Raw genomic sequence first — 19,141 nt, forward strand, 5'->3', positions numbered from 1 at the left:
AGATTTTTGTCTTTTCCTCAATATGAACATGTGTGCTTCTGAAGATAAGTGTGCAGTGATTTTTTACATATTTCGTCCTTGTTGATTGACAGGTCTTGGTGAATGCCAGTGAGATTGGCCTTCAGAAACTGGGTTTGGATTCTTTATGTAAGGAGACGTTACACACTTCGCCCAGTAGGGGCACACGGATTGGTCTGCTATTCCTTGGCCTATTCATGCAATGTACACAAAGGCCTTTCCAGTCACAAGAGAAGGGAATGATATTTTAATATTTTGCAGACTGTAAACAGACTGTAGTTCCACCTTCCAGAGAGAGTGAGATGTAACATTATGCTGTTAATGTTGTTTATGATGGTAACATAAATGTTATGTTACACCAGTAACATGGTGATCGAATGGTTTTCTGTTTCTATTTAGAGTTTAGCTTTAGAAAATCAGACCTCTCAAACTCCTCTTCTGTGAAAGGCTGAAGTGTGAGGTTGAATGGTTTATCGCTTATGTTCTGGGGAAGATGGTGAAAGACAGGGAGTGAGGGAGAGGGAGACGGAGAGATAAGTTGCTTTGAAGTGGCTTTTCTAGCGCTATGTTGATTGGTTTATTCCCTCCTGTCAGTTTGAGCTTTCTTTAATGTGGTGCCAGGTTTCACTGAACTAACTTGTGAATGGACAGATGCCTCCCTCACCATTTTGTGTACTATATATATATATATATCTCTGAAGTTTGTGCTCCTAAAAGGTATTGACAGAATTCTCAGTCTCAGAGCTACTATCTCCAATTCAGCCCCAAAGTCCAATCCTGCCCCAAAGGCTGTGTTCTGTATTTAGTCATAGAATGATGATGTTCTGCAGTAGAGCTCTGGGCCTGGGTTGAGGGGGAGAGAGAGACAGGTCAGAGCAGAGTGATGGAGGAGCACACAGGAGCAGAGAACAGGAGCAGGAGCAGAGAGAGGAGGTGTGAGAGCGTTCAGGTCATGTGAGAGCATACAGGACGTATCAGAGTGTTCTGTCTTGATGTTCTGATGGAAAAAGCTTATTGAAACAGAGGAGAGAGATTCTGTCTCCAGGCTCCAGCGCTGAGGGTTACCCGACCCCGACCCACGACATCCTCGTCTCTGAAAACAGACTGAGGTTGCGAGCGGAGACAGTTTTATTTCCATGGGAGCTACCCCGTCGCAGGTCAACAAGTCCAGACCACTCAAACGTGCAGTCTCACCCTCGTCAAGTTTGTTGTGGGATTTATGGAAGTTAATCATACCTGAGGCTTCTCTATGAGAAGGTTTATTAGTAATAAAAGGTGTTGATCAGAAGGTAAACAGCCAGAGTTTACCCCCTCCCTCGCCCTCTGTGGAAGCTCGGTTGTTTATGGCACGTGTCTGAAGTAGGCCTTATTTACTCGCACCTGGGACACACTAAACTAGACCTTATTCTAGAGAGACGTAAAATCATTACTACTAAAATATAGATGCATCATCAATTTCCATCACTGTCTATATATACAGTATATGCGTACGTTCTCTACAAATCTCTTGGTACATTCTGTAAGGTTTTTTGAAAGATGCACCGGAGGATATGACATAGCAAGCAAGCTCCAGGGGCTCTGTGTTTGTATGCGTGTTCCCCTGTGTGTGAGCCCATGTGTGTATGTTTGTGTGTGTGTGTGTGTGTGTGTGTGAAGACAGACACTAAATACAGGTATACACCCAGTGTCTGATTGATGTCTGATGCCAGAGGCTGTCTGTTATCAGAGCAGCCGACTGCCGCACAGATAAAGATGTGAACGGCTAGGCTAGCGTAGGCCGTCTCCCTCTGGCTTATGTTCTCAGACGTCTGGCCGGCTGTCTGCTGCCTGCCTGTTTTGGCTTGCACAGGCTAACAGGACTGTTTCAGCTGGCCAGGCGCAATAAACTACGTGAACAGCTAAGGCAGTTAATGAGTGTTTGTGGCACATGAATGAGATATGGGGAGAGTCTAATATCTGTGCCAGACATCTTCTGTGCTGAACAGAACTCATCTTCCTAATTAGGGTCTTTTGGAGAATTTGACCATTAAAACACTTCATACAATTAGAGCTTGACTCTACAATATGTCAGTATATATTTCAAAACACAGTATATATTTTCAAATAGAAACAGACTAATGTAAATTCTCTTGGAAGAAGAGCCTTCTAATGTACACTCCTGACCCTGGATGCCTTAGTGCTTAAAGTGAATATAAACTGAGAACTCACAACACAATAGTCATAATAATGTAATCACAGCACAGTAATCACAACAATTAACACGGGACATACTGAGTCTTGATTGTGATATTGAAAGAAATGTGATATTGAAAGCGAGAGACAGAGACAGAGAGAAAGAGAGAGAGAGAGAGAGAGAGAGAGAGAGAGAGAGAGAGAGAGAGAGAGAGAGAGAGAGAGAGAGAGAGAGAGAGAGAGAGAGAGAGAGAGAGACACGATACAGACTGAAAAATGCACCTTAGAGCTGACCAGGAGTGTCTGGCTGACTGCAAAGCTTTAAAGTCACACTCCTCTTTTACACAAGTAAGCACAGACGTTAAGATCTAAAGGAACTGTGACATGCTTTGGTCAAAATACAAGGACCAGCATCCCAGCGGGGGAGACGTGCCTCTGGATCCAGAGTAAATTAGTGCTTGTGCTGCAGAAGCTACACAGCACTCAGTTCTGAGGCCAGAACTGCCTCTCTGCTCATTCAGGCCGTGACACACACATTAACATGCACACCTACAGGTCTGTGTTTACTGCTGCTGGGACGGTGCCATAGAAAATAAACTTCATCCGTACCCACTTGGCTCGGGGTTGGTAGGCATACATACACGGGTATATGTGCACAAGCACTGAAAAAGTGAATTTATGCCCCTTTAAAGCATCTTTCTACTGTGCCAGTGTCCCCTGGCTCTCTGATAGGGTGTGACTGTGTGTACAAGTATGCACAGTCTATGGGTGTGACAGAGGATCCAGCTTGTCAAACAAAGTCACTCTGAAAATTGAAGATCATTTTATATTGTTCCGTTCAGCTATAGCAGAGCAATGCACCCTGTGTGGTTAGGTATGTCACCTGTAAATATAAATCTGTGTGTCTGGGCGCATTTTGCAACGTGTGTGTCGGTGTGCATTTTATCTTGCAGTTGCTTTGTGCGTCAGAGCTCAGGTCTGTCCATCAGATGAGATCTGATCTCTCTTAGGAACAGAAGCACTTGTAAGACATTAAATCTGAGAGCAGCTGCTGTGTGAATGGTGTCAGTGCTGGAGGATTTACTGATGCGTCCTGCAGGCCAAGACTGATGGGAATTCAGCAAACTAGCCCTGCCGTAGGCTCAGAGAGCCACCCTTCTTCCTTTGCACCTGTGTGACGATGGTGTGTGTGTGAGCGTGCTCATGCGTGCGCCTGCACGCGTGCACGTGTGTTTGTACGATAGGTACATATGAAGATGTTCATGAAGGGAAGGACATGGTTTTTACTTTTTACTAAAAGTGTCTCAGGCTGTTATTTAAAGTGTCAATTGGTATTAAGGGGCCCAAAGTGTGCCAAAAAAAAAAAAAAAAACAACTCCGCCCTCCCCACCTCATTACAACCTGACAGCCTGAACTGTTGATGCCGGATGGAACCATGTTGTTCATTCTGAATCCTGACCCTACCATCCGAATGTCATAGCAGAAATCGAAACCCGTCAGACCAGGCAATGCTTTTCCAATTTTGTTCAATTTTGGTGAGATTTTGGTGCGCCTTAGTGATTGTAGCCTGTTCTTAGCCGGCACGAGTGATGACGGTGCGGTTTTCTGCTGCTGTGGCCGATCGATGTGCGTTCAGAGATGTTATCGAGTGGTTATATTAATTACTGATGTCTTTCTATCAGCCCAGCCCAGTCCAGTCTGGCCTCTGACCTCTAGCATCAACAAGGCATTTTCACCCACAGAACATCCACTCTCTGATATTTTCTCATTTTCTCACCACTCCGTAAACTCTTGACACGGCTGTGTGTGAAAATCCCAGCAGATCAATCTAGCTCGTCAACCATGCCATGTTCACTCACCTAAAGGGCCTTTCTTCCCCGTTGTGATGCTTGGTTTGAAGTTAAGCAGGTCGTCTTGAACTTGTCTAAATGCACTGACTTGCTGCCGTGTGATTGGCTGATTAGATATTTGTGTTACAGAGCAGTTGAACAGATGTACCTAATAAAATGTTGTGTGTGTCTGTGTGTGTCGGTGTGTAAGTGCGCATTGCGTGATGTTTTTTCGGTATGCCCTAGTTTATCCCCCATTGTTTGGAGATCACACTCAAATGTGGGCTCCATAAATCTGGGCTTTGAAATGTCAGTCAGAGTTCATGCTCTGGCTCACGTCATGCCTCAGGGTTTGCCTTCGTGTGTGGCACACGCATGTCTCTATGTGCACATCTCTGTTTACTGTGTCACAAATTTTTGACTGAAAGAAACAACATTCTGTATTTGTATGATAACTGCTTTTATTTATTTATTTTTTGCATAAAGAGAGAAAATATGTTGCTTTTCAAAAGCTGCTTTGTTCTTTTTTTGTGTTGAAAGGCATTCTTTCCTTCATTCACTCAACTATTTAACACTTACATTCTGTCAAACATGTCATTCTGCTGCAGGCTTTGTGTGATATTACCATGCTGGGAGAAAGTGCACCTGTCGTACAATTCCTGTCAGTTTAAACTCTTCATTCTTCATATCTTATTACCTTGAATTCATCCAGTTTTCAACAAAACATGACACCCCCTTTCTCGCATCCTGGTCTCTGTCTCGCATCCTGGCCCCTGTCTCGCATCATGGCCCCCATCTTGCATCCTGGCCCCTATCTCATATCCTGGCCCCTGTCTCGCGTCCTGGCCCTTGTCTCGCGTCCTGGCTCCTGTCTCACGTCCTGGCCCCTCTCACACCCTGCTTCACAGCTGCTTTAGTGTCAAATCACTTGACTGTGTGTGGGTTTCCCCTGATCTTATGTTCTGTGTGGTACAGGCTCTATCTCCATCTGCACTCTCTGCTGGATACCTTCAGCTCAGATAAGATAAAACTAGAAATCTCTACAGCCCCGTCACACTAACCCCTTTCTCACACAGACCCTCACACACACATTTGGCATCTTCTCTCTGAGTGCCAGCGTTCTGTGTGCTCCGTCAGGGACAGGGAGCTATGGGTCATAAACAGTTCATACATACAAGAAATCTTCTCAAACTCTGAGATCTAAACCAACTGTTAATCTCTATTTGAATTGAAGTGAAAGTTAAAGTCCTGACTCTTGAGTGTTTTTCTGCATTTATAATTTCATTGCATGCCCTCTGGCATTCTGAGCCCCTACCTTCAGTAACAGGCCCCATTTAGGTTCAATTGGGAGGAAACACCATTTGAGGAGATATCACACACAATTGTCTTTGTCTCTCTCATTGCCTGTTTGCACATTTATACAGTCAATAGACGTTAACTAAGTAAACCAATAAGATATGCTCACTCTTGGTTTTGTGTGAACCCTTGTCTCTCAATGACCATTTACTCTACATGTCTTAGATGTCTTTTACTGAACTGCAGTGCCCCTTCCTGTTTCTAGGACAATGTTTATGATGTCAGTGTTGAAGCAATCTGTATTACCAGTCTGTTACCATAGCAATGATGTCACAGCTCAAGTGACTCTCAATTATCCCTTCTGTTACCATGACACTGTTTATGATGTCACAGTAGAACTGTCCACCTCGCAGCCTGTGGTTACTTTTAGTGAGGTTTTATGATGTCGGAATGGAGGGTCCTCCCGGAGAGCTTGTGTTTTATCCCCGCTGTGTCTCAGCCAGTTTAACTTGCTCCTCCCTTTACGAGTCCCTCTACTACGTTTCCCACGCACTCCACTCCTCGGTGCGGACACACACGTGCTGTTGACTAGAGCAGGCCGGCCTTCGGCACGAGACCACGAACATGCAGGAAGGCTGGGCGCTTGGACGTCCTGCATCTCAGCTCCTTTGTTCAACGTGTTGTGTCTCTCGGCCGAGGTTTTATTGCTGACGCTAATTGTCAGTCACACAGCTGCTTTTTTAAGATTGTGCTTGGGTGCACCCGTGACATGAGTATCATGGTATAAGGGAGCTGTTTGTGTGAAAGTGCCCCAGTTTCAAAGTATTACTGATAAAAACATACTGTTCCATGCCCCATGAATGCATCCTGGTTCCCTAATGGGGGTTTTCCCAACATTGTGGTTTTTGTGGATGAAGCTGTTGATGTGTTGCAGTCATAAACTGTACACACTAATCTTGTGTTGTGAGTGAAGTAGCCATTATCCACTGTGCTAAACCTCTGGCTTGCTTTTCACTGGCCGAGATCAATAAAACCTTTAACATGTTGACTTGAAGCTCTGATAGGCTCATCTATTTCTATTTGGAGTCTACTGCTATTCATTTGTCTCCAGTCATTTTGTGCCCGTATGCATTATGCCTCATAGAATGTGTTAACCTGAGTAGTCCACTCTGTGATGTGTGTGTGTGTGTGTGTGAGTGTGCGTTATTTCCAGGTGACTGAGGCAGTCAGCGTGTTTAGGGTAAAATCTCACTGATAACCAGCTGAGGTCAACATCCACCACCTTTATAGCAACAGTAACATTCTTCTTCCTGCCAGGAAATTTGAACCCTGCAGCCATTACCTCGGTTAGGTTCCTGCTGGCGTTTATGACTCCTGGCTACATCATAGGCGAGATTCCCGCACACAGGTCTGTCCGGGGAGAGGCGAACACCTGCAGGGGAGGTGCAGGCCTGGGGCCACCTCTCCACCTCTCCGCCTCTCCACCTCTCCGCCTCTGCGCCTCTCCGCCTCTCCGCCTCTCCGCCTCTCCGCCTCTCCGCCTCTCCGCCTCTCCACCTCTGCGCCTCTGTCTGCTCATGTCCATGCAGGGCAGTTGCAGCAGCTCCTGTGTGAGGACCCCTGGGTGCAGGTGAACCATGCTCCACAGGAAGACCCTCACCCTCGCCTGCATCTGTTCACACATATCAGTGGGACGCAGGCGGCTGGGCAGGCGGGGGGTGTCGAGAGAGCTGGTGAGGCCCTCACTGTGGAAGGGTGTCGTTGGCACGGCTGTGTGAGCCGTATGCTTCAAAGCTACTTGTTTGCAGATCACCGAATCTGGAAAATGAAACGAATGTCCATGGAATTTGATCTTGGGAATTGTTCCAAGTGAGATTAATGCAAACAATGTAGCATGTATGATCTATTATATACTTACGTTTGTGCACACATGACAGGTCCAGGTGGGGGTGAACCTGAAGCTTGATAAGCTATTTTTCAGAAAGGCTTTATTGTCGGTATGTGTGTCTGAGAATGTGTGTGTTTTACACATGTGTGTTTGTATGTGCATATGAGACAATGCTTAATTGACTCTTAAACAATGGATATGGGCAGATCAGAGAGCACTGAAGGGGTTGTTGTGTCTCGCATTGAGTGGCTTCCTGAGCACATGAAACAAACGCCCTCAGCCAACCCAGAGTAGAGCCCCTCTCCACACCTCCCACAGGACACAAGAGATCCCACACTCACCTCCCAAACACACACTCATGCCCAAATCCCACCTTTACACACCAGGGATAATACCACAGATCAGTAAATCATAAAAATGCTTTCCAACAAACACACACACACACACACACACACACACCCCACTGCACAATTTTCCCTTTAATCTCTCTCCTGTTTTTCCTCTGCGTTCACTCTTCGTCGTGTCTGAGGTGGTTCTGACCTTCGTGTGTTCCTGTAGTTTCATTGATTTTCAGACCGAATCTCGTGCCTCAGTATGGGAGGAGTGTTAACAGCTGTGAAAAGTCCTGGTAGCAGCTCTGTCAAGGTGATAAAAATAACACGGCCAGAGGCTCCGCCCTGCACCGCCCCGCCTCTCGCTCGGCTCACGCAGGCCTCGGGCGCACTTTCCTGTTTTCACAGGAAGTGGCGGGAGATAGCCCACACAGACTGAGCTCGAGGAGGTGAAAAGGGAAGCATGCCTGGAGCTTTCCCCAGCGAACATGCTCCCTGAGCCCTCAGACACCCAGCTGATCTCACACCCTGCCGTCCGAGGAGCGCCGCTCTTCCTGGGAATGTGGTTAATTGCCTCTTGAATGGTGCCCTCATTCGCAGGACGGCCTCCTCGACCTTGGCACGGTGCTTGCTTCCGAAAGTGTCGACCTGCTTTTGTCTCTCTGTCCTGTCCCACCCGGCACTCTGAACTGACTTGCTCCGGGTTGGGGAGAACTCCAGTGTTCATACCTCACTTCCTCCTGTGGGAAGGCTCTGGTCCGTCAGCACATAACACAGGACAGAACCTCACTGCATCCATCATCTTGCGCTTCGTCTGGGATGGACCGTCTCTGAAGGACACGCGTCCATTTGTGTGAGGGGACACTCTCTCCTGCTGAATTTACACAAGCATGAATGTTTACTCTGGTGTTCTGTTTCTGCTCATTCAAAAAGTCAGCCTGCATTATTCTAAAGAGCAACAATGAGCAGATATTGCAATATTACTTAAAATAGGTAAATATAAAACTGAAAAGCCACTATGAAAACCATCATTCATAGTGGAACAAGAATATTGAATACATTTCGTATGAATTTCATATCTACCTTTAAGGAGCAAAGAACAATGTGTAAAATTCAGTTGGTTGTTGAATGAAGGAATCTGTAAATAATTGAGTAGATCTCATATTAGCAGTAAATAATAGTAAGCAATCCGTATTTACACTGTGACATTTAAAAAGGTGTATGCCATAACAGACTTCACAAATTTAAGAGTCCCTTTATCTTCATTAAACCATCACATGTATGTTCGAATTTTGTAGACAGTTAATTAGAGACAAAACTAATTATTAACCTTGGCGAGACACGACAGCTATTTCCCCCTTTTATGTTTGCCTGGAGCCAGATTTAACAAAACCATCACTTTAAATTTGGCTGCTGTTGTTAGAAAAGAGGCAGTTTTATGTCACCTGTGTAGGCTGTTCTGTGGCGTAGTTCTGTAGGTCTGCGACACTCTTCTGAAATCCTCCTCTGCCCTGTACTGTCAGCCTGTCAGAGGGGATTAGTTACACGACACGAGAGTATTTAATCAGCAGCACCAAGAGGTCTTATGTGCATGTTTTGATGTCTGAGGCCAGACTTTCTTTTTCCTGCCGACCATGAGAAAGTGAACTTGAGGAGGAAGTCGCAGTCTTGTTGCACTTCCTGTTTCTGTGCTTTGTTTGGTTGGAGAAGGCTTGATTAAGGCTTTTGTAGAGCTAGCCCATCAACATAAACAGATGAGGAGAGAGGTGATGGTGGCTTAACTCACTGGAGAAGAGATGTGCTGCCTGTGTGTGTATGTGGGGTTGAGAGAGTTGTATATTAATGTATAGCAGACTTATAAATCAGTGACTTTATATATGGTAATGTGTTGATTATGGGAGGGGATTTAGGGATCTCAGTATGTTTATGTCAGGGGATATCGGAGGAGGTGGGGAGGGTAGAATCAGTGGGGTGAGGTGGAGGTGGAGAGGGTAGAATCAGTGGGGTGAGGTGGAGGTGGAGAGGGTAGAATCAGTGGGGTGAGGTGGAGGTGGAGAGGGTAGAATCAGTGGGGTGAGGTGGAGGTGGAGAGGGTAGAATCAGTGGGGTGAGGTGGAGGTGGAGAGGGTAGAATCAGTGGGGTGAGGTGGAGGTGGAGAGGGTAGAATCAGTGGGGTGAGGTGGAGGTGGAGAGGGTAGAATCAGTGGGGTGAGGTGGAGGTTGGAGAGGGTAGAATCAGTGGGGTGAGGTGGAGGTGGAGAGGGTAGAATCAGTGGGGTGAGGTGGAGGTGGAGAGGGTAGAATCAGTGGGGTGAGGTGGAGGTGGAGAGGGTAGAATCAGTGGGGTGAGGTGGAGGTGGAGAGGGTAGAATCAGTGGGGTGAGGTGGAGGTGGAGAGGGTAGAATCAGTGGGGTGAGGTGGAGGTGGAGAGGGTAGAATCAGTGGGGTGAGGTGGGGGTGGAGAGGGTAGAATCAGTGGGGTGAGGTGGAGGTGGAGAGGGTAGAATCAGTGGGGTGAGGTGGGGGTGGAGAGGGTAGAATCAGTGGGGTGAGGTGGGGGTGGAGAGGGTAGAATCAGTGGGGTGAGGTGGAGGTGGAGGGGGTGAGGTGGGGGTGGAGAGGGTAGAATCAGTGGGGTGAGGTGGAGGTGGAGAGGGTAGAATCAGTGGGGTGAGGTGGAGGTGGAGAGGGTAGAATCAGTGGGGTGAGGTGGAGGTGGAGAGGGTAGAATCAGTGGGGTGAGGTGGAGGTTGGAGGTGGGGGTTGTAGGGAGACGTGGGACTGAGGGCTCCAGAAGACTTTTTGTTTTTGAATGGTAACACTGGTGCAGACTCCGGAGGCTTCACTATTAATCGACCTTTAACCTGTGACCCCTAAACCTGCGATTGAGCCCTCAAGCACAAACTGAGAGCATGCTTACGCATCATTCAAGCCACATTACACAAGTGTGTGTGCGTGCGTGCGTGCGTGTGTGTGTGTGTGTATGTTTTATGGGTAGAAAATATGTATATCTCTCTCAAGATCAAAGAGAATATGTATATCGGAGGAGGTGGAGAGGGTAGAATTTCATTTGTTAATGAAAATGCTCTTTTGAGGGATCAGGACAGCCCAGGTTGGTTTAGTAATTGCAGAGTGAACATATGAAAGCTGTGAGGGACTGTGGCCAGCTCTGGTGCACACCTCTGATACCGACAAACCACAAACGTAACGTAATGGGTCCCCATTCATGTGCAGCTGAGGTTGGTTTAGCCCCGCCCCTGCTGACTCCATTTGATCAAAACCCCATCTGTGACATCATGATGGGGGAGGTCCTAAACTGCTCTCACAATATAGGTGCTGTGCTGAGGGTCTCACAGACTGTAGGACTGCTAAAGCACAGATACACCAGCATTTGTGATTTGTCATAGAAGAGTTGTGTTTCCCGCAGGCTGTGACTCGCTGCCCAGGCTAGACTGGGTGTAGAGTTCATATATGGGGGGACTGAGAGGACAGGACTACTAAAACCAACATGTCTGTAGTTTTACCCCTTAATTTCTGTATTCAGTTTGTAGTGGATTTTTGTTCTTGGTTGCAGTGTAATGAGATCTGTCTGCAGCACCATATCTGGGTTTCTCCTCACACCCACACAAACCCTAACCCTAACCTAACCCTAACCTAACCCTAACCTAACCCTAACCTAACCCCAACCCCAACCCTAACCTAACCCAAACCCTAACCCTAACCTAACCCCAACCTAACCCCAACCCCAACCCTAACCTAACCCCAACCCCAACCCTAACCTAACCCCAACCTAACCCCAACCCCAACCCTAACCTAACCCAAACCCTAACCCTGACTCTGGCCTTTTAGACATTTTATCTAATCTCATGTAACTGTGCCATTTCAGTGCACCCCTGGCCCACACCACCTCCCCCCACTCCACACTCTCCTAACTGAATGTGGAGTGGAGCAGATGTGAAGGGTACACGACTGATTACAGCTTCCCCTATTCTTCCTGACACACATGGCAAAATGTCACTATTCTCCATAAGCAAAAAAAAGAGAGATTGAGAATGAGCAGGAAATGCTCCTTTTACAATTGTTAAGTGGATTAGTGTGTTGCTGTGTGTGTGTCTAGGTCTGTGTGTGTGTGTGTGTGTGTGTTGTGTCCTCAGTGGTCCATGTGCTTGGTGTAGATACAGAGGAGGCCTGGGGATTCTGTCTCTCTATCTGAGGATCTTTATTGAGTTTGTCTAGACGTCTCTATTAGCCCAAAGGAGACGTTCGGTTCATTCATGCTTTTGGATCCTCTGATGTTTCTGTCAGCAGAAAATACCTGCTGCACACACGAGCACATTCACATACGCTCACACAAAAACACCCATAATAGACGGATAATGGGAAATTAGAATGTTGTTGACAGCTGCAGGATTTCACTTTGCTGCTTGACACACCAAATTATCAGGATTAATTGAGGTCTATGGAGGCTGTGTGGCCTGTTCATTCACTGGTTAATGTGCTTCTCAAACCCTTTCCGTTGTTGTGATGGCAGACAGTAACTTACCGAGCCAAGCGTCTCGATGCTTTGTTTGGATGAAAAGTGGATGAGATAAATGTGTTCTGAGTGCACGGCGTGAACGTCCACAGCTGCACAAACGAAGACCAGTGTGCCGAGGTGAACGCTCACAAACGCAGCCCTCTCATCAGCCACACACTTCTCAGTGCTGCATTTAGTTTTAGCTTTTTTTAATTTTTCCAGTCTTACCCGAAAAGACAAAATTAGAGAATTCGGATAAGCTCAAGGAGCAGATGTGTGGCTCATTATGCATGCAGCAATCACAGTGTGGTGCGCCAATCACAGCAACCCAGAGTCTGGCCACTTAGGCTGGTGGATGCGTCCGTCTGGGCCGTGCGTGAGCGGGCTGATGAAGCCCGTGTGCAGCTTTCGAAAAGTAAAGAGTGCCGTCTCATCAAGACCTGCGCACTGGGTGTGAATCAGACACGCTCGTGCCAAAGTGCTGGAGTGTTCGCTTCTTCCTGTTTGGCTTTTTCTGGTGGTAATTGACTGCTCCCCGTGTCCTGTGTGTGGAGTGGTGTGTGGGGGGCGGAGGGAGGCCGAGCTACAGCCAACGTAGCTGCTTCTGCCTACGGCTAATGGGAAAAGTGAGGGGAGGCTTAACAGCGTCGTCGGGAAACCTCATGAAGGCTGCAGTTATGTGTGTATGTGTGTACTGATGCACACAGTATCTGCTCTGGTCTGGAGAGTGTGTGTGTGTGTGTGTGTGTGTGTGTGTGTGTGTGTGTGTGTGTGTGTGTGTGTGTGTGTGTGTGTGTGTGTGTGTGTGTGTGTGTGTGTGTTGAGGGCAGCTGGACTGCTTCTTCATGATGTGGAGCTTAGTGTTTAACCTTACTGTTCCTGCTGGGGCCGTTTACTATAGTGCTGTTATAAACAGTCATTGGTTATTTAATGTTATGTTTATCCAATCTTAGCATCATTTTCATGACTTAAGTTGTGCTCTCCTGGCCTCAGAGTGACTCTCACAGTTTTTATCGGAGACTGGCCTTTTGACACATCTTGGTATCATTGGTATCTTCCAGCCATTCTTTTCAGAATGTCTGTAATGTGTGCATGGTCTATAATGTGTACAGGTCTCGAGTTCCTGTAAAACCATACCAGTTTTATCAGCTGCCTGGGCTCTATCCTTCATTCTTTGTCCCAGACCTGAGAGCACACAGACAAGGAAGGAGATCTTCAGAAGAATGTTGTGTCTGGCAGAAGCAAGCTGGGTTTGTCCATGGCAAACATTGTCTTTTTGCCAAGCCTGTTATCATATCCTCCCTCACGGTTCGGGTGCAGAGCAGGAAGGATAAGAACGCAGAGGATTAAAGTGAGTAAAAGGCCTGCTGGTTCAGATGAGACCACTGAGATGTTCCGAGGAGCTGTGGTTTCAACACATGCCTCTCAGTGTTTCAGCAGTGGGCTCCCCTCTGTTCAAGGCTGAGCCTTGAGGGCTGCCTTGTGGGCTGTCTGAGGACAGAGTGGGCGTGCAGATGGAGTCGGAGTTTGTAGCGTGTCCTCATTAGTGGAGTAGTGGTGAAGTCTCCCAGTCCCGCGCATTACCTGGGCTGCTTAGTCGCTGTCTCTCCTTGTCTGCTCCCAAACACAATCCAGTTTTCACCATCTAGTTATCTGCTCATGTTTATCTCCATAAATGCTGGTGAAATAAATAAACAACTGAGAGCAGTCTAGAGGGCTTACAAACACCCTCAGCAAATCCGATATTTTAATTGGGTAAGCACAGAAACAGTGGAGCTCGTGCACTGTATACACACACACTAGAGTGTCCCAGCAGAGGGAGAGAGGGAGAGAGGGATAGAGGGAGAAAGAGAGAGAGAGAGGGAGAGGGAGGGGGTGGAGTTGGTTTGACTCCAGGATCCTGCCTGAATTCTGCAGCTTGCTGTGTGCTCAAATTAGCCATGGGCCAAAAACAGCTTTAGCTGAAGACGCTGAATTACACTTCCATGGACGGCACTTACAGTCCTGCTGAAGTTTCGTTTCTTCTCTGTCTGACACTCGCACGCAGGGCCAAGTGCTTCAGGCTCTCCGCTGGAGCTGGCAGCAACCCCACCGCCAATAGGCTGGTTTAGGAATACAAAACAAATCATGTATAAATTATATGCATTTACTGAACGGAACGTCTGGTACTAATAGTCAGTGATCTATAGTCAGTAGTCCGTCCTACTCTGAAGGGTGTGGGACGTCTGCACATGGACATCAATGTCCGCCAGGAAATGGCTGGAAAAACGTTCAAAATTTTGTAACCAAAAAAAAAAAAAAACTACAGTAGGAGCAGTACAAACTTGTTAGGAGGTATGAACTGGTGTTTTTGTTAGGTGGTATGAACTGCCATGTTTGTTTGGACATTATTGTGTGAATTTAAGGTGTCTCTCTTGCTGGGTCCTCACATTCCCCCTGTGCTCTCTCCCTTCCCAGAGGAGGAGAGGAGGAGAGGAGGAGAGGAGGAGACCCACAGTTTGAATCTATAGCATTCACATCCAGCTCCTTCCATGTTTGTAAATGGGGAGAGAGAGAGAGAGAGAGAGAGAGAGAGAGAGAGAGAGAGAGAGAGAGAGAGAGAGAGAGAGAGAGAGAGAGAGAAAGAGAGGTACTCGGAGTGGAGATTGTTAGTAAAAGTTAGGGCCTGTCCAAACAGTCTGGGACAGGCTTTGTTTTCTTTTGAAAGTGTGAGTAGGCTGGGAGAGGTCAGTCAGTGACCAAGTGATGAGAGGCTTCTACACACTCTCGTAGAAGCACACGCTAGTGAAACTGCCTGAAGGGAACAGACACGTCTCAGCGTCTCCTTCTGCTGGACAGGTAAAAGACCTTTTAACGCTGTTCACCTGAGCTTAACAGGCCGTAACCTGTGCACATTAGCCGGGTTAAACCTACCGTGGAGTTTGGAAGCTAGCATTAGCACATTGTTAAGAGTCTGCAGGCATCAAGCAGTGAATGACATGATTTGCTGTTTTAAAGCTCCAGACAAGAGTATTCACAGCTTTTAGGGATTGTGAATTAGCATGACATAAAGCATTTTTCACATTCCTTAAAGTGTAATGGCACTCGATTGATTAATATTTTTAAATTTGTGTAAGATGACATCAAGCAGCAGAGATTTAGGGGAAAAAAAGTTCTGGTCAGGCTTTTAAATTTGCTAATTAACCCATCATATAATTCACAAGTCTTTCAGTGAGGTCCACTATGTGTCCATGTCTTTCACTCTATTCCACTACCTGTCTGTGGGTAGTGATATCTTTCTATAGGTTCCACTTTTACTGTGTCTTTTTTGTAACATGGGGGGCAGGATTAGTTTACAGAGTAAGAAGCTCTTAGCACCCATGGCTTTGGTAAACTCGGAGGATGACCAATAACAACCCAAGATCCCCCTCTGTGTATGAGTGCTTTCTCAGGGAGCCTGCTGCAGTGAAACTCAAAAACCAGACGGTCATTAGGACCCTGGGGGTCGAGCCCAGCACCCAGCCCAGGAGGGACCCCAGCTCCTGAGGATTGACTGGAGCACATGTTCAAGAGGGGGTCAGTGGGATTAGGTCTGAATGTGGCCTTTAGTAATCTGCGTTAATGACTTGCTGTGACAAGGCCCTGCTCTCCTCCTGTGTCACCGCAGGCAGTGGGTAACAGCTGCTCTTCCTGCTGTCCCAGACCCCTGCTTAGATGATGGGGAAACCCCACATCCACCATGGCCCTGCTCAGATCTTGGGGAAACAACACGTCCATGTACCTGTGGGAAAACTGGGCTACTGTCCTACTGGTCCCAGCTGTTCACCAAAAAGCTGCAAACTACATCAGTTTGTATGTCCAGTGTGGTGTGATTTTAAGCACTAGTGTTTATGGCTTCTCTGCATGGTGGATCTGTGCTCCATTCGACATAGTCTAGCCGTTAACACACAGTTAGGGGCTGTTTGTTCAGACTGTACTCTACATCAGTGGCCACTGTGGTGTCACATGGATCATGAGCAGATGCAAACTGCATTATTTTCACTGTGAGTGAGGGAGTGGGGTATGAGGGGAGTGGTAGGGGGGTAGTGGGGTATGAGTGGAGGGGTAGGGGGTAGGAGTACAGTATGAGTGGAGTGGTAGGGGGTAGGAGTGGGGTATGAGTGGAGTGATGGGGTAGGAGTAGGGTATGAGTGGAGTGGTAGGGGGTAGGAGTGGAGTATGAGTGGAGTGGTAGGGGGGTAGGAGTAGGGTATGAGTGGAGTGGTAGGGGGGTAGGAGTGGGGTATGAGTGGAGTGGTAGGGGGGTAGGAGTGGGGTATGAGTGGAGTGGTAGGGGGGTAGGAGTAGGGTATGAGTGGAGTGATGGGGTAGGAGTGGGGTATGAGTGGAGTGATGGGGTAGGAGTGGGGTATGAGTGGTAGGGGGTTAGGAGTGGGGTATGAGTGGAGTGATGGGGTAGGAGTGGGGTATGAGTGGAGTGGTAGGGGGGTAGGAGTAGGGTATGAGTGGAGTGGTAGGGGGGTAGGAGTAGGGTATGATGGGGAGTGGTAGGGGGTAGGAGTGGGGTATGAGGGGAGTGGTAGGGGGGTAGGAGTAGGGTATGAGAGGAGTGGTAGGGGGTAGGAGTGGGGTATGAGGGGAGTGGTAGGGGGTAGGAGTGGGGTATGAGTGGAGTGGTAGGGGGGTAGGAGTGGGGTATGAGTGGAGTGGTAGGGGGGTAGGAGTGGGGTATGAGTGGAGTGGTAGGGGGGTAGGAGTAGGGTATGACGGGAGTGGTAGGGGGTAGGAGTGGGGTATGAGGGGAGTAGTAGGGGGTAGGAGTGGGGTATGAGTGGAGTGGTAGGGGGTAGGAGTGGGGTATGAGTGGAGTGGTAGGGGGGTAGGAGTAGGGTATGAGGGGAGTGGTAGGGGGTAGGAGTGGGGTATGAGTGGAGTGGTAGGGGGTAGGAGTGGATGTGCTACACACTCTGATAGAACTGCCTTGCGTGTTTGACAGTGCAATGTGTGTAAATCAGAGGCATTAGTGATTTAAATGAGCTTCTGCTCCTTATTAAAATACCCAGACATGAGAGTGATTTTGCCTCAGGAGTGCGGTGTTAAAATGTGACCTGAAAAAGAAAAAGCAATGAGGGAAACTGTGATTTATCTCCATGATTGAGACGCCCAGCATCTCTGGCAGTGTCTCCGTGGTCAGGCTCTCCACACGAGCAGGCAGATCGCAGTCTTCTGTCTTGTTTTATTCTCTACTTCTTCCATTTCTCAGCCTTTTCCTTTGTCTTTCCTTTAATCCTCCATACCATTTCTCTTCCTTGTTCTCCCTAATCACGTGTGTTTCCACATCCAGTACCTATTCTCCCTTTCACCCTCTTTCCCTCTCCTTCTCTCCTCCTCTCCCTCTCTCCTCCTCTCCCCCAACCCCCTTTTTGTCTATATCTCATTATCATTAGTCAGGCAGACAGACGGAGAAAATGCATGTGGTCATTTCTCCCACTGTTCTCTCTCCTGTTCATCAGTGGGTCCTCATCAGGAGATAGTGAAGGTTTTCATTCATCCCCAGAGCTTCATAAAAATCTGTACTGACTTGCAATGAAGTAACACAATGACCTACAATCCCCCAGGCCAGGGGTCTAACCCCATCATCTCTGCTCTCTGAATCTCCCTTTTTAATTTGCTCTCTCCTTCTGCTCTCTCTTTCCTTCTTTCTCTCTTTCTGTCTCCGTGCTGCTTCGCTCAGTACCTCTACAGTTTACTTGTTGTATTTCAGTGCTTCTTGAAATGAGCTGCACCATTGCAGTACAGTCTAGTTCAGCGTAGCTTCACTTCCCCCTAGTTCTAGTCTGTAGTCCCAAGCTGCCTGCTTGCTGAGACAGTGGGATGAGCAAGCCTACAGCCCCCAAAATGCAACAGCTGCAGATGGGGTCAGCAGATGAAATGTTATTATGCTCCTTAAATCAACCCTTAACAATGCACAGTGGGATCAGGGTGCTGCATACAAAGCCAGGGTGATTTGGGACATGAGAAAAGTGCCCCGTGGTGCTGGATTTAGGTTAAGGAGCAAAAATTCTCAGGGGTTGTTTGTGCGTGTTGTCTGTGTGTGGTATAATGAACATGAAAGCTCTGGTACTGGCCTCTAGCTACCTGCAGCCATATTTCTGGGTCTGCTCCTGTTCTCCGGCTACGGTACTTGGTTGTTTGTCTTGCAGATCCTCTTTAAAAATTCATACATTTTTTATTGGGGGGGGGGGGGGGTGGATTCCTTAAGGAGTCTGTTTAACAAATCCCACCATAATCTGGCAGCCTTTAGATATAGCTCCCAGTAGAACTACTGGATGATCTATGACAAATACTAAGTGATTTTTCAAAATCCTTTGTTTCTAAACCCCAGAGAAGAATGCTTTCTGCATGATGGATTTGAGAAAGTGAGCTAGTAATCTGTCTGGTGATGGTAAATTGTAATGTGTTAGTAATCTGTAGTGTATGGTAAGATGCAGAGATGTGATTTGATGTAGTGTGTTGGGAAAACGAAGGCGCTGTTAAACTGTAGCGATGTTGGTGATGTGTTGTGGACTAGTGAACTGTAGTGTGTAGCTCTGGTGTGATAGGTGAAGGTGATGACATGACTAATGGTGATCTGCTATGTTCTTCTGAACTGATCATTAAAGCGAGGCTGATCGGCAGCTCTGTGTTGTACAGAGTGAGACGTGCGTGTTTTGTGCAGCTCTCTGGCCAAATGCATCACACACACTGCACCGCACAGAAGAGTTTTAGCAGGTGCGGACTGTGTACGGATGAGCCTGGGTTCTCCTGCCATGATTACATTGCCCATGTGTGAACCTCAGAGGTGCTGTAAACATTTAGCCCGCTCCTATCTCACCATGGCCAGAGCCTCCCTCCCTTTGTGGCCCTCTGGAGACTGGAAGAGGGGGGACGGGGGGCTTGACCATTGGTATCATCCATCTGCAAGCTTGCAATATGCAATTTGGATCAAAAATATTGTGTGTGTGTGTGCTTCTGTTGGAAGTATATGGTGATAATGTGTTTTTACTGTGTATTTACTGAACTTCCAAGTTTTGAGTAAACACATTTTTATATATTTTCCTCCTTATCAT

General features: G+C 47.4%; 1 protein-coding gene and 1 long non-coding RNA gene across 5 annotated transcripts in view; one reads left to right on the forward strand and one right to left on the reverse strand.

Annotated features, from left to right (window-relative positions):
• The window catches only part of kif26ab (kinesin family member 26Ab), a 77,390-nt gene that overhangs the window by 9,530 nt on the left and 48,719 nt on the right, over positions 1-19,141 (forward strand). The window contains exon 1 of one of the 3 annotated variants that reach the window (XM_076978304.1): positions 14,802-14,891. The exons of the other annotated variants lie outside the window; for them this stretch is intronic. The gene's annotated coding sequence lies outside the window, so the exon portion shown is untranslated. Of the gene's footprint in view, positions 1-14,801; positions 14,892-19,141 lie in introns of those variants that run through there. 3 annotated transcript variants of the gene reach the window in all.
• LOC143480552 (uncharacterized) lies at positions 4,514-9,137 on the reverse strand. 2 transcript variants are annotated; one of them, XR_013121850.1, is made up of 4 exons: positions 8,981-9,137; positions 8,619-8,673; positions 7,234-8,409; positions 4,514-7,133 (listed from the first exon to the last, which is right to left on the reverse strand). It is a non-coding gene; the product is annotated as an uncharacterized LOC143480552 (long non-coding RNA). The 2 variants fall into 2 exon arrangements; XR_013121849.1 differs by having other exon boundaries at positions 4,514-8,409.

The sequence above is a fragment of the Brachyhypopomus gauderio genome, chromosome 17 (assembly GCF_052324685.1).
Source record: "Brachyhypopomus gauderio isolate BG-103 chromosome 17, BGAUD_0.2, whole genome shotgun sequence".
In the NCBI taxonomy this organism is placed as follows: domain Eukaryota; kingdom Metazoa; phylum Chordata; class Actinopteri; order Gymnotiformes; family Hypopomidae; genus Brachyhypopomus; species Brachyhypopomus gauderio.